General features: G+C 38.9%; 1 long non-coding RNA gene across 1 annotated transcript; it reads left to right on the top strand.

The window, feature by feature from the left end:
- Positions 1–948: 948 nt before the first annotated feature.
- On the top strand, positions 949–2558 carry LOC140996721 (uncharacterized). The gene is made up of 2 exons (XR_012178821.1): positions 949–1109; positions 1862–2558. It is a non-coding gene; the product is annotated as an uncharacterized lncRNA (long non-coding RNA).
- The last annotated feature ends 10519 nt before the right edge of the window (positions 2559–13077 follow it).

The following is a 13077-nucleotide window of genomic DNA, read 5'->3' as shown; positions in this document are numbered from 1 at the left end:
CGGAAGAAATTGTAGAGAGGACAACTACGGAAACCCAATCGAGTCTAAAGCGACGGCCGTCGCTTTTTTTTTATTACTGTAAGGGTTTACAAGCGTTCACTGGAGGACGCTATTTATCCATCTTCGAGGGAAACAATGTAGCCTGCTCCGGTGGCATGGTGACCGCCGATGTTGTGTTTCTAATGTTATTATTGTCTTTAGACTGGTCGAGTTTACTTCTGTCTTGTGTAGCGTATTTATAATAATGAGTGGTGTTCACTGCCCTTTAGTGGTCACAGCAGGAAACTCCATATTCAATGAGTCATGATGCCATTAATACAGATTAATATTTTCAAGTAGCAGTACTACACGTAGTTATCTAAATAATACTAATGTTGATAGCATCTACATACATAATATACAAATGGGGGTGTTTTTTTTTTTTTTTAACAAATATTGTCATTGTTATAAATATCCTGTGATTTAGTTGCTAATGTTGTTAATGCTGTTGCTTTCCAGTCTTGACAGTCTGCTCATGAACAGCAGCCTTTATAATGTACATTTTTTATGGACGTTTATCTTTTTAAGATATCTTGCGATTATGCCGAATGCTGTTTAATAGCAACCGCGACGCCCTAATGTCAGAGCTTCACAGTAGCACAGGAACGCACCACCAAGCATCAGTGACCGTTCCGTATTCTACCCTTGAGTTTAGGCAAACTATTTGCCTATAATAGTCTGTCATCATGACGGTTTAGCTGGACAGTTGGATGCCCATTTTTTTCAGTTGAACGCCCATACGCACGATTCATACAAACTTCATATTCAAAGAGCGAAGTAAATAACTTGACATGGTAAATTAGAGTCATTCACGTGTGCTTTACCTACTCTATTATTTCCGACGGCGCCCGAATGCAGCAGTCTCTTGCTACATCAGATGGTTTTGAGTGGCTGATTATGTCACCGGGGTATAAAACGCACGCCTGCCTCTCCAGTTTCAGTCACCTATTCACTAACCGTTGGGCCTGAGCGGAGCAGCGAGCCTTTGTCCACGCAACACCAAGATGAATAAGATGTGTCTAGCTCACCTTGCAGTTTTCCTGCTGGCTCTCCATCTCGTCTCATCACAGGTTAGTTTTGTCCCTCATTTTGGTGTTTGTCTTTAATTTCAGGTGTATGTTAACCTTAATTTGTAGGAGTTGTCCGTTTTAGTCTTAAGAAAGCGGACAAACTGAAGTTGTGACTTTCAAACTCAAACTTCGCGCTCAGCTGGCTTTAATTTCCAATTAAAGTGTGTTAGTCGAAATAACTGGCGAAAGACCAGCACTGCGGGCTACAGGCTCGTTTTAAACAGAAGTTACAATTAATAAAACGTACAGGTTCAGTTGTCTGTAACTCAATGCATTGTCTGTCTGGGGTGTTTTAATGTCAAATGAGAATCTTAAACAGGCAAATGTAACCAACCGAACCCCCGTAATTTCTCATTGGCATTTAGGACACATTTACATGTCGTTGAACTTTTTTTTTTTTTTTTTTTTTTTTTTTTTTAAAATAACTTTAAAAATTCATGGAATTATCTGAAAAGCACTGCCGCAGGTCGTTTTTCTTATGGCATTGGAAGTTGAGTTTTGGAGAAGTGTTGTTCACAACGGACATTTTGGCTACACAGAGTGGAGGGTGTAGAGATGAATGCGTGTTTTGAAATTTAACCTGCATGCAAGAAACTGGCATCTTGACACTTACGCACGTGGTAGCCTATACAACAGTGTCCATAGGAATAACTAACCAGGAGAGTTTGTTCACTAAACCTAATTGCGGTACAGCCTACTACCCTGCATGCATTTTATTTGTAAATGTAAAACGTAATGTGGTTTTGTTATAGGTCCCGGACGCCACAGACGCCCCCATGAACACGACCACGATGATGCCTAACTACACCATGACGCCCACGGTCATGGTGAATGTGACGTCCAAAAACGGCTCTGGGATGATCGACGCCTTCACGCTGCTGCTCCCGCTTGCACTGGCAGCCTCTCTCCTGCTCGGCTGGTCCCACCGACCGAACTGATGGCTTTTGGCACCGGACACGCGCCGCCAGACGGCGGGACTGGGAGCACAACGTCATTTCAAGAACAGTTATTTAAAAATCCCATTTCACATAAAACTGATTTTGGATTTCACAAAATTTCTGTCCTTATTTGGGGGATTTAATTTAAAAGGAGTGCGCACGGCCATAGCAGAACGTCAGTTTTACGCACCAACCAGGACGCGCCCTGCTGCTCTTGTCCTGCTGTTCTTTGCAGGGGCCCTTCACGGACCTTATCAAAATTCCTTTTCCGGGAAAGGCCTGTCTCATGGTTGGGGCTGTCTTCTGGGGGTGTTGGAGAGAATATATTTTTGGCAGGTATAACTTGTATGCACACTCCAAAAAAATTGTGATACTTTGCTTGCTTTCTAAGAAGAAAAGTAATTGTACCCATGTTTGGAAAAGTTTTGTATCACAACTTCTGTAAATGTCTGGTGTGATTGTGCTTTTAGAAATCTAAATTTTTGTAAGTCCAATAAAGATTTGAATTGTATGAGATGGCCTTCGATAGTTTTCTTTTGCTGGTGTATAACATGATTTACCTTAACAATATTGGATTTTAAGCAAATTGTAAACCCTGAGTAATTGCAGTTCCATATCTGCCTACATGTCTACACATGTAGGCAGATATGGCAGGAGATGAAAAATGCTGAGCCCTAAAGTTTTTTTTGTTTTTTGTGCAATAACACTAGCTTTTTCTGAGATGGTTATCATTTAAAGAGACTTGTTTGTTCAGAGTTAAGTTAGTTTTGTTTTTGTTTTTTTTGTTTTTTTAATACAACTGGTATAACCCATCTGGCTTCAGACTCGAGGCTCTTTAATCAGGTATGGGGTGAATGCAAATGTCTGGGGAATATTACAGCTGACTTGAGAAATAATACATGGGCTTGTTACCTCACTCAAAAGTTTGACAGTCACTGTACAGAATAATGTAGGTTGTGCAAAGTTTTACAGAACAGTGTTCTACAATCTTTGTCCACTGCTCTGCATATTTTAGATGTATCAATTGATCAGCTGGTCATCAAGCTCTGCAGTCTGACAACCCTCTCATTTGAATCAGGTGTGTTTGGGCTGGGCTCCCCAAGAAGGCTGTTTTCCTGACTATCTGCTAAAGGAGATATATATGAAGCAGATCTTATGACATCACAACTAGTTTCAAGCCAGTTTTGCTCCCAGTGCTCATACACCAAGGATGAATTTTTTCGTGAACAAGGAGATATCTTGTGTCCAACAGTTAAAAGTCTGAGATAAGAAATAATTGTGTATTCATAGATATGGGTTTTTCAATGAGGGAGAAGGACATGCAATTTTGGGACATTTTTACAAGGTAATTTTGTGGAAGAAAACATCTATTTTTATTTCAAGTTATTCAAACCAGACTATTTTTATGTCTTAAAACATATCAAGATTTAGTTGGCTTACTAAAAGAATTTATGAATTATTAACCCTAAGGTAAAGCTATTGGCCCATGTTAACCATTTCTATCATCAGGTGGCCACAAATACCAAAGTTACAAGAGTAAACAGTGTTTTCTGACCAGACAAAGGGAGGATGTGAGCACTAGACAAATACTTTAATAATTGACTGAAGAGGGATGAATAATTCAAAGGCTGCTGAGCCAGACCTCCTCCTTCACCTGGTGCAGGGGCTTTTCCATCAAAGGGTCTCTCTATCTGTGAGAGACTGACTGCTGGAATTCACCTGTTGTTACCCACCCCTAACTCCACCTCCTCCTTGTGCACCCACTCTTGATCTGTGTGGGAATTGCATCCCACCCTGATCACATGACAAAGGCTGTATTGTCAAGCTCATCTTATCTGCTCCAGAGTTAGAATCAGATCTGAACCTTTGCTCCATGAGCCTCCCTCTCATCCTTCCCTCCATCTTTCCCCTCCCTCCTTCATCACGTACCTCTATGTCTTCCTCATAAAAATGTATTTTTTAACGAGTGGATCTCCATCTCTACTCACAGTCTCTTTCCCCTCTCTATTTCATAATCCAAAGCAGATGAGGCCTCACGGAGCTCTCACCACATTCCTGCAGTGCGGCCATGAAACTTTAATGCCACTGGAGTGCAGTCAGGTGATAGGAGAAGGGTTCTCCTTTAGTTGACCGTCAGAGTGTGACCACTTATCGCCCTCCTCCTCCCTTCCAGCCACTCCACCCATGTCCTTTCCGTCCACCTGAACCCTAAGGAGAAACCTGAGTTCATGTGTAGGTGTTTGTTCACTGGTGGAGAAGCGGGGGAGGGAGCACATGCTAGGGAACCAATGAAAGAGGGGGAGAGGGAGAGGGGGATCAGGGAGAGGTGAAAGACACTCCAACAAAGCTTTCATTGCTTTGATGGACAAGTGCTAACACATCTTCTGTTCTTTTCCAAGCAGGAATCTGCATTACAAAACCCTTGTAACCATGAAGCCTCTGATAAGTGTTGTGACAGCAGCCACTAAATGGCAACACTGCTTTTTACCATCACAACCTTCTTATCTGGATGTGTCCCTCAACAGTGATTCAGCAGTCCTTCCACAGTGTCTCTAACACAGCAGCCCGAGTTTGTTGCTTATCAATAAGTCAAAGACTATCATGTGCTGGAAATAGGTATCACATCGCCTTTGCTGTGGCTTCCAAGCATCCAACAGCTTCAAGGAGGGTTGTTATGTAGCTACTACTTTTACACTGGCTGTACCTTTAAATGATGACTGCGGGAGAACTGGAACAGCGAGGTCACTGATATAATGACGTGTTGGTCATGCACTGAGTCATTTCTTTAATTAACTGTTAAAGGGAAGTGAAGTAGATGCGGTTCCTTGTGAGATGCTGCTATGATTTGTTTCTGTGTGAAAAAGTTTGACCTTCTGTAGCTGTGAATGTATGTTCGAGAGCAACTGAGAATTTATACTGTAAACATTTTTAGCTATGCTAGTGACATGGCTCTAGGGATGGCAGTGTCACTATGATTGCCATAAAATTTGCCAATGATGATGCTGGCCAGAAAATGAATCCACCAGACGATCCCCTCTAGTACTACCAGACAGCAAAAATGTACATTTCCTATGATGAATCCTAATGATTTTGGTGACCCCTTGACTTTTCCTGTAGCTCCACCGCAGGTTCCCATTACTGGTTTGGAGTTAATCTCTCCACAAATCAACTGCCATGAAGTCTGATTTTCCTGCCCATTCATAATTGGTGATTACTATTTATTTAGTACCATCATCAGGTCAACATTTTTGTGTCTCCAAAGCTTTGGTTAATGACCAAATACCCACTAAACTAATGACATTCCCATCAGCCCAAGCTATACTTTGTGTTTAGTGCTAATTAGCCAATGTTAGCATGCAAACACACTAAACCACACTTCACAAAAATATAATAGCAACACTTTTGTTTTTGCTCAGAGTTAAAATAAAAGATCTGCAACTTTTTCTGTGCAGACATAAGCTTATTAATCTATTTTTTTTTAGCAGAATTTATTTAAAATCTGTTAGTGAGGTCCTTTTCGTTGCCAAGATAAACCTAACCCACCAACCCACAGCATGATTAGTGCACAGAGCTGTCTTGAGGTGCTCACAATAAAAGGTCATTCTAAAATGTGCAGAATAATCATACAACACAATTCTGCAACAAGTGTGCCACCTGCACATTCCCTCAAAATTTGTGGCAGTGTATTGTGTGATAAAACTGCACATTTTAGAGTAGTCTTTTATTGTGACAATAGAAGGCACCTGTGTGCTAATCATGCTGTTTAATTAGCATCTTGATATGACACACCTGTCAGGTGGAGGGATTATCTTTAGAAATAAGTGCTCACAAACATGGATTTTAACAAAGCAGTAGCAGCGTAGTAAAAATTATACCTGTTTAACGTATAGCATGTTTGCATGCGGACATTAGCATTTAGTACATACAATTGGTTTGCCTAAGCACAGTGGGTACCCACAGTCTTATTATTAGTTTAGTGCAGGCTAAGATGTTCTGAGCTACATTCACATATTAATTTCTCTGTTGTATTTATTAACTTGTTTATACTGTATAAATGTATCAATAATGATAGGCTACCTCTGTCCTCACCTTTAGCCTTGCTCTTGTTAAGGGGTGATAGGCTAGATAGAAGGTGGCCACCTGAACCACAGAAAAAGCCAAAGAAAAAGAAAAGCGCATTCACCATTAGATATCAACTTCAAAAGTACAACGTCAAAGAAACTGAAAAAGAAATTGACTAAATATGGACTGAGTGAAAACATCCTGACCAACGAGAGTGATGAAAACCATTTTTTTTAAAAAACCTCATAACGGGAAAAAAGATTACAGCTTAATATGTCTTCAAGACCCTGTCCTTGAACAAAAAGTACATGAAATTAGGCAAAACAAACAAACAAACAATATATATACATATATATATATATACACATATATATATATATATATATATATATATATATATATACATATATATATATATATATATATATATATATATATATGTATATATATTGTATATACATATATATATATATATATATATATATATATATATATATATATATACATACATATATATACATACATACATATATAAATATATATGTACACACAAATCTTGGCTATGAAGAAGCTGATTACGACAAACTATAAGTTGAGACAACCATATGATGAAGAAGACAGTTAAAGAAATACACTGTGGAAGCTGTCTAGAAAAAAGTTAATCTTATTAAAGATTACAGAACAGGCCACCTCATGACATCACATTAAGTAGTAAATCATCCAGACCACTAGGAAGCAAGGTCTAATATTTTAAAGGGTACATCTTCACAATAAAATTCACATAACAGGAATTTCATAGTACAGAATTGGTTGGAACTTGATATATCTTCTAGAGCCTGACCCTAGACAAATAAAAAGGACATAGTATTAGAATTAAGCAAAACATATATATAAATCTAGGCTGTAAAGAAATAGTTAAGGACAGAATACAACATGAGACAACCATATAGTGAAGGATTATATATGAGAAAAAAAATATATATAAACATCTGTAAAAATACTCACTGAGAATATCTCAAAGGTAGCAGAACAGCCCAACTCATTACATCACATAAAGCAGTTGTTCATCGTTTAGACCTACTGCTTAACATGTTATGTTATGTGTTGGTATGGTACTATTTTGTTTGCCCTCGGTCTTCTCCTACGCACCTGTCGATCTTAAGGTGTGCAAAAACTGTATTCTATTAATGAATATATAAAAATAACTCATTTATTTTATTTCAATAATGCATAGATCTTGATGAAAAGATTTAATGTATTTAGGTGACTGGAATCTATGTGTGAGTACAAACTGATCCAGATAAAAACTCTAACTGATTTGAATGTTTTATTTAAAATTGGACTAGGCTTGATTGAATTATAGGGGCTGTTGGGCCTTGATGGAGGTATGCACCTTACTGAGTGCCATTCTTCTTATCCATGCCAGAGAAGTATCCTTCACTTACTGCATTTACTGTACTGATAAAAGCCATCATTGCTTCAGGGAAGCAGTGCTCTAATCACAACAAACAGGGAACTTAAACACAGTTCAAAGAGAATAAACCTTTAACACTTCCCATGCACTCAGGGTGTATGATTTTTGACTGATCTAGACGAGCAAATCACATTTTCCAAGTTAATGTATTAAACATCAGCTGTTAACACGAGGAGACAATTATAAATCAAGCATGCTTCTGTGCCGGGAACAAATGTGAGCAGTTAATGGTAGGTTTGTCATCCAATTATCTGGCTACCATGGCAACCATCTTTTTCGTCATCTTGGTTTCCTCATGTCATTACATTGTCTACAATAACATCCATCTATCCATCCATTTATCCTGGAAGCAAACTGGATCATAAGTATACAAGCAAGCATTGGGCAAGAGACATCCGCAAGTACATCCTGAACAGGTCACCAGTCCATCACAGGGCTAACACACATAGACACACACAGATGTGTTTGACCTTGAACGGCTTTCCAAAAACAGCCCTTTAAAGAATGCTGAACTTGTGCAACCACATGTTAATCTTTGGAAGTTGCATCAAGGTGAAGAAGGCAACTTCTGTGTTGGGGAAATCCCTTCATGTGGCTACTCTGCTGGCTTAAAGAGGAATGGGCGCACACACACACACACACACACACACACACACACACACACACACATATATATATATGTACATATATATATATATATACAGTCATGGAAAAAATTATTAGACCACCCTTGTTTTCTTCAATTTCTTGTTCATTTTAATGCCTGGTTCAACTAAAGGTACATTTGTTTGGACAAATATAATGATAACAACAAAAATAGCTCGTAAGAGTTTAATTTAAGAGCTGATATCTAGCCATTTTATTTGGTTTTCTTGATAGTAACCAAAATCACTTAAGTTCTTACATCAATAGCTATGGCACTGTACTGCCAAAAACACTGCTTTTAAGCATTCCATGTTTTCTTTTCTGTTTGCTTTAAACACATGATACACACAGGAGTTAGTACTTGATTGCGTAACCATTGTTTTTGATGACTGAAGCCATGCGTCTTGGCATGCTCTCCACCAGCTTCTGACATTGTTCTGCTGTCACAGCAGCCCATTCCTGTTGCACAAATTCAAACAAATTTGCTTTGTTTTTGGGCTTGTGGTTCTCCATTTTGAGTTTGATGATTTTCCATAGGTTTTCAACTGGATTCAGATATGGTGATTGAGCAGGCCAAGGCATGGTGCGAATGTTGTGGTTCTCCATCCAGGCTTTAACTGACCTTGCTGTGTGGCAAGGGGCATTGTCTTGTTGGAAAATCCAGTCATTCGAGGCAGGAAAGAGTTTTCCAGCTGATGGAAGAAGACTGTTTTCAAGAGTAGCCCTGTACATGACCTGGTTCATTCGCCCTTCACACAATTGCATTTGCCCTGTTCCACTCATACTGAAACAACCCCAGATCATCACTGATCCACCCCCATGTTTTACTGTAGGGGCAAGACAGTCTGGTTTGTAGGCTTCTCCAGGCCTCCTCCTAACCAGTAAGTTAGCTGGAGTGGGCATCAACTCAAAATTGGATTCATCACTGAAGAGAACCTTAGCCCAATCATCAACAGTCCAATCCTTGTGATCCCTAGCAAAGAGTAACCGGGCCTTCCTGTGCCTTTCGTTGATGAAGGGCTTCTTCCGTGCTCTGTGTGACTTCAGACCAGCTTCAACAAGTCGGTTTCGAACTGTCCTTGCCGAACAAGTCACATTTCTCGACAGTGCCCACTCATTTTTAAGGTCCCTGGAGGTCTGACGACGATTCCTGACACAGGAACGGACGAGTGCACGGTCATCTCGTGGGGTAGAGAGACGTTTCCTGCCGCGGCCAGGTAGCAATTTGGTAGTGCCGTGTTCGGCTTGTTTTTTCTTGTTGTAATGAACAGCTGTCTTGGAGATCTTTAGTTTTTTTGCTACCTGTCTCTCACTCATGCCAATTTCCAGCAGTGCCAAGATGGCTGCCTTTGTGGCTTCACATAATTCTTTTGTTTTAGGCATTATGTGAGAGCTGACAACTTCTGAGTTGTGCTATGGCTTGAATGTAAGCAGGAAACCACTCTAAGCCTTTGCATGTGCAGTACTGCTTATGACATGAAATGGCCTCTTATATACCCTGGGAATACAATTAAGCTTAAGAATGTCAAATAGGACATAAAGTATTATGTGATCAGCTGCATTTTTTGTCGTGTTCATTGTATTATACCTTTAGTGGTACCAGGTATTAAAATGAACAAGAAATTGAAGAAAACAAGGGTGGTCTAATAATTTTTTCCATGACTGTATATATACACACACATATATATATACACATATATATATATATACATATATATATGTATATATACTGCCAACTAGTTTAAAACATAAAAAAATGAACATTATCAACAGAATGTGAAGAATAGTGTTGATGTTATCTATGTACTGTGTTGCAGAGATGTCTACTAAAGTTAGCATGCTAACCAGCTAGCACCAGCCCACCCAGTCCTTATAGGCAAGTCTTGTCATTCAGCAGCCATCTTGGCAACGCCTCAGGGTGGTTATTTGGGGCTAACGACGAGGCCCTGAATGGGGAGAGAGCAAGAACTTCACTTTCAATGGTCACCAAGACATACAAACTGCATGCATAGAATCAACAGCAAATCTGATGAAAACCGCTGAAAAAGTTTGGTGACTTTGCCCAAAATACTGTTTAAAACGCCTTTTCCCACAGGTTATAGCCTACCTCTGCATATGTGCATGATTTCATGACACTGACTTCTTTTCAATTCAAAACCGAGTGATGCTCCCAAAAGAGTCTAATCTTTGAGTAACCTTGCCTCATTTAGTAATGTTGTGTATTAGCGTGATATCCTTCTCTTTCATGCTTTTTAGAAGTATGTCTGCAGCTGCACCAAATTGATTGAAACAGTGGTGAATCTCAACTGTGTGCTCCCATCAATGCAACTACACGCTTGGCTGATATCTTTTCCAGTTTGGCTTCTATAAAACAGACGATTGGCTTTGGGAGGGAAGTGACGGGATACATGTCATTCAACCGCCATGTCTAGCATAAGGGACTTTTATATTCAAGATGCCTGAAGTGTTGTCTATAATGTCTAGATGCTAGCTGTAGCAAAGAGAACTGTATAGTGAGCAGTAGTAAGTGGTTATGCTGCCCCCTATAGTTTTGGAGCTACCTTCGAATTCTGACCATTTCTTATAGTTCACACCTTTAAGCAAGAGATTGATCAAAATTTAATTCATAAGGATCCTTAAATCTGTAAAAAAAACAACAACAACAACAAAAAAACACTGTCTGTTACACATTGCTAAATCAGCCAGTATAGATCATTACAATGGGCTTTCACTGTTTATATGATGGGGCTTATTTTTGAGGAATAGTTTAACATTTTAGGAGCCAGCTCCATGATTAGCATAGCTTAGGATAAAGCCTTGGGGCAAGGGCAAACAGCTAGCTTGGCTCTGTCCAAAGTTAAAATATATATAGGAATAAGTGTATTTTCACGTGTCATACAATTCCTTGAAAGGTGAAGCTCGTATTTGCTAAGGTTCCCACACAAACAAGGGCACAAACTCTAACTAGCCTCTTAATCTGATTCTTAATTGGCTAAATGTGGCATATCACTTTGTGTTGTCCTCAGCCTGCATTGACCTTCTTGACCTTCAACCAATGGCAAACAGGATATATGCTAAAAATAGCAGCCATGCTAGCTTCATGCTAATTATAGCAGCAGTGAGCTGATTTAGGAATTCCTGGACACTATAACAAAGTAAGGGAATTGTCCACCTGGTCTTGAATAACACTACACGGCAAATATCTCCTTCTTATAAAGTCATTGTTGCCTGTAATTCTTTTTTCTCAAAACAAGTGACAAAATATGCTAGGGTCTTAAGGATATTTCATCTTATTTATAAAGCAAATACAGTATAATTTAATTTAAATGTTTAAACGTTTTTTGTTTCAAGGTACAGACATTAATTAAATTGAAAAAAACAAGATTTTATTTATTTCATACGCTTTTTTTACTGATTCATTAAATATGAAATATATTAATATAAATATAAATATATAAATATACATATTAAAATAATCTTTCTCTAAAATTAAGAAGTAAATATGACTGTTGCAACATTTGCTTTTGTCAGTTTAGGCAACCCAATATATTACAACACAAAAAGAGAAATACAGGTACAGTTTATAGATACAAAGTGTATAGACACTAAAACAGAGAAGAAGAAAAGAGGAAGAAGTACATGCCTCGTCACACCAGTGAAGTAAGGTCACTAAGATAATCAAATACACTTGTCAGGTATACAGTGGCGGTTCTGTGAGTTAAGCATGTACATTTGTCAGATGACGCAGCAACAGTCATATCAACTCATTAAAGTTCAAGTAATTATTATTTATAACAAACCAAAAAAAACAACAGCATTAATGTAAATGTATATAAAAAATAGTGATTCCATGTGTAAAAAATAATATTCAATCGTATGCACTTTTTGAAAACTGCTGAGTTGCGGTATCAAGATTAGTCATGAGTGTTACAAGGACCAAGTATAGATCCCCTCCTGCAGGTAAATAGGGCAGGATTACATGGAGCTGGAGTCGATCGAGAGAAGGTTATTGCACTCTGTGCAGCACCTTAGTTTAAGCCAGTTTCCAGTACTGTAATTGGCTGAATGGATTGATTTTGCTTGAATTGATTCCAACACTTAAATGTAGACAGTCTAAGTATTTCAGGGAAAGTATCTACTTGAGTCAAAGGGGTTTTAGGATTCTGCAGGTATTTGGTCATGCAAAGTTGTTACTCAACTCTTCTGCACTGTGTCTTTCTTCTGTCACTCATACTTGCAGAAAAGATTTGATGTGTGAATTTGACTTTGATATGTGTAGTCTGAATAGACAAATTTGAGGCAGGGTCTAGACTTGTTGTATACAGAATGCTGACCTCTTTACAACACCTGTGTTTTAAAAAACTTGTGTAGACCCGCTTATTTTGGTGGAAAGGCGATATAACTTCCCACTGCACACAAAACTCTTTTCTATCACGAAGTTAACAGATGCAGGTGAAGTAAAGACTTTAAGCAGAAAATGTGTCACCTTAATTTAAAAAGAGTGATGTGAAACTTTATTAAAGGGATATGGGGCAGGATTTGTGAAAAAATAAACATGCCTTTTAAGTTTTTTAATGCTAATGGGTGATGAAGCGTTTCAAAACCAAAAAGAATGAGCCCACCCACGTATCTCTCCACTGCCTTGAACAGGCTGTGTGCTGCATAATGTACTGCAATTCGTGGTCCGAATTTCCCGCGCAGTCTGGCGGACGTGACGTCCGATGACGCTGAATGCGCGTCCTTGGATACGGGAAGAAGACAAGTGCGGTGGACCCAAACTAGTGTTTGGGTAGTAATGGATTCTGCTACAGCCAGCAAACAACCCACCACCACACAAAGTCCACTAAAA

Source organism: Pagrus major, chromosome 5, assembly GCF_040436345.1.
Source record: "Pagrus major chromosome 5, Pma_NU_1.0".
Classification (NCBI taxonomy): domain Eukaryota; kingdom Metazoa; phylum Chordata; class Actinopteri; order Spariformes; family Sparidae; genus Pagrus; species Pagrus major.
This window is presented reverse-complemented; position numbering and strand designations above follow the sequence as displayed.